The sequence below is a fragment of the Electrophorus electricus genome, chromosome 3 (genome assembly GCF_041902795.1).
Source record: "Electrophorus electricus isolate QZ-2024a chromosome 3, ASM4190279v1, whole genome shotgun sequence".
Classification (NCBI taxonomy): Eukaryota; Metazoa; Chordata; class Actinopteri; order Gymnotiformes; family Gymnotidae; genus Electrophorus; species Electrophorus electricus.
In genome coordinates, this window is record NC_137499.1 from 9,032,501 (window position 1) to 9,035,315 (window position 2,815).

Genomic DNA, 2,815 nt, shown 5'->3' on the forward strand with positions numbered 1-2,815 from the left:
AGCTAGTGATGGAGAGAGCTCTCCTTTCTCATCTAGCTGCATTCCCAGGTCTTCTCTCATGGAGGCTTCAGTTTTCCGGTTGTGGAATGTTGACTGATGACTGCTAGTCCCTGAGTGCTATTCTGTGGTGCTGTCCTAGAAAAAGCTGAAGCTCAGCAGCTGAGCTCATTCCGGAATCAGAACCAGATACATGAAGTCTTTCATTCAGGGTTTAGGCCTCATCATAGTACAGAGACAGCACTGATTAAAGTAGTTAATGACCTGTTGTTGGATTCTGACCAGAGTTATGTCTCTTTGCTTATATTACTTGATCTGAGTGCAGCATTTGACACTATAAATCACAATATTTTACTAGATAGACTCGAAAATGTTGTTGGGATTAGGGGAACAGCCCTTTGCTGTTTTAAATCTTATCTAACATTGCTACCAGTTTGCCAACATAAATGGAGACTTCTCAGCATACAACAAGGTTAGCTATGGTGTCCCACAAGGATCTGTTCTAGGGCCTCTGTTTTTTCTTTATATATGCTACCTTTAAGTAACATTATATGTAAACACTGCTAGTTTCCACTGCTTTTCCAATGATAGTTATGTATCTCAGCCAAACCGGAGGACAAATGTCAACTTAGTATTATTGACAAATGCATAAAGGACGTCTGACACTGGATGTTGATGAACTTTCTCTCACTTAATCCTGACAAAATTTTCCTGGGAGGTGCTTCTATTAGGCCCAGAGACAGCTTGGTCCTCACTCTCCAATTACTCAGTGAGTCGCAATGGTCTCCCAATCACATCTTCTCTAACAGTTAAAGATCTTGGAGTTATTATGGATCCCAGGCTCTAGGACCAGTTCTAGGACCACCTTTCTCCACTTTAGGAACATTTCAAAGATTAGGAACAAACTATCCTCACATGATGCAGAAAAGGCAGTCCATGCATTTATCACTTCTAGATTGGACTACTGTAATGCTGCCAGAGTTCTTACTAGAACTAGAAAATTTGATCACATGACTCCTATCTGAGCTACTTTACATTGGCTCCGAGTAAAATTTTGTATTGATTATAAAATACATCTAATGACCTAAAAGCACTGAATGCTCTTGCCCCACAGTACCTTAGAGAACTCCTAGTGCATTATGACCCATCACGTCTGCTTAGATCAAAAGGTGAGGCTCTTTACTAGTACCAAGATTAAGAAAATCTACTGCAGGGGCGGAGCCTTTTCCTATAAAGCTCCCACACTATGGAACAACCTTCCTGTAAATGTTCGAGAGTCAGACACAGTCTCAGTATTTAAGGCTAGGCTGAAAACTGTACAGTCAGGCATTTTATTTACTTCCCATCTTAGGTAAAGGTGTAGCTCTGGGGGTTCATGGGCATTGAGAGTTCTGCTAAACTGGGATGTTATGATGCTGTCACTCCACCTCTCTTTTGTCACTCTAGTTTGTTGAGAGTGGCGGAATGCTGACGTTCCAGGGTGCCCTCATGCCTGTGGTTCCTTCTGGCTCTTTCCTTTAGCTGTGCTGCTATAGCTAGATCTGCCGGAGTCCATCTTTGCACATTATAGTTCCCTAATTTACACACCTGTACATGGCTAATAATCTATTCTCTCTTTCTGCCGAGGTACAGCTACCCCTGATGTCATGTTGTTACAAAACCCACCACACCTCCAGCCAGCCAGCTACTTCTCCGTTGTCCTTGATGGACGTTCTCGTGTGGGATGGGTTTCAGACACACACACACCATGTGGACCAGAGTAGGACTTCCAGAAAACCTAGACATTCATTGTTTATTTTTTCATTTTATTATTGTTTATTTCTTTTTCCCCATCACTATTTATTCTGCTCCTTATTGTCTATATTCTTACTACTGTTGTCGTGGTTAGTCCTTCCGTGTTCCATGGTTTTTCTGTCTTGTGTGTTTTTGTTCCAGTCCTTAGTTTCGTTTTCTCCACCCCTCGTTTGGTTTTTCATGCCTGTCATTACTTTCACCTGCTCCCCGTTTCTTGTCTTGTTAAGTTCATGTATTTAAACCCTGTCTTGTTCCCCGTGTCTTGGCTGTTCATTGGATGTTTGAATGTCTGAATTTATGTATTTGAAATGCTGTATGTGTAAGTTTGTACTCCGTGCCTTTGTGCTTATCGTGGACTTTGTGTTTCCTAGTCTCTATTATAGCCTGCTTCCCTTGATTGCCTCCGTGTGTTTGTTTGTTTATCATGTATCTCTGTACTCTACGTATTGGCTCAATGGGAATACCCCAATGACTACGACTCTGGATTTGCCCCATATAAATCTCGCTCTTCTCTGCGTCCACCTCCTTACCACTCACCGTTACAACTCCAGAGGAGGATGGGCCCTCTGAGTCTTGGTTCCTCTCCAGGTTTCTTCCTCGTGCTCCTGGGAGTTTTTCCTCACCACTGTCGCTCTTGTCTTGCTCACTGGGGGCTTGGACTCAGACATTTATAAAGCTGCTTTGTGACAACAACTGTTGGAAAAAGCGCTACAGAAATTTGACTTTGACAGAGACACACACAGAGAGAGAAAGAGAGAGTACTAAGAGAGAGAGAACTAAGAAGTAAAGTAAGAGGAAGAAAGGGAGAGATCAGAAAATAAGAAAGGTATAGAAAGAGGGATAAGGAATAAGAAAGAGGGAGCGATCAGGAATACAAAAGAGGGATGAGGAATAAAGTGGGAGCAATCAGGAATACAAAAGAGGGATGAAGAATAAGAAAGAGGGCGTGATCAGGAATACAAAAGAGGGATGAGGAATAAGAAAGCTCTTTTCTAAGTATTAATGGAGGATGTGGCCCAGTTAG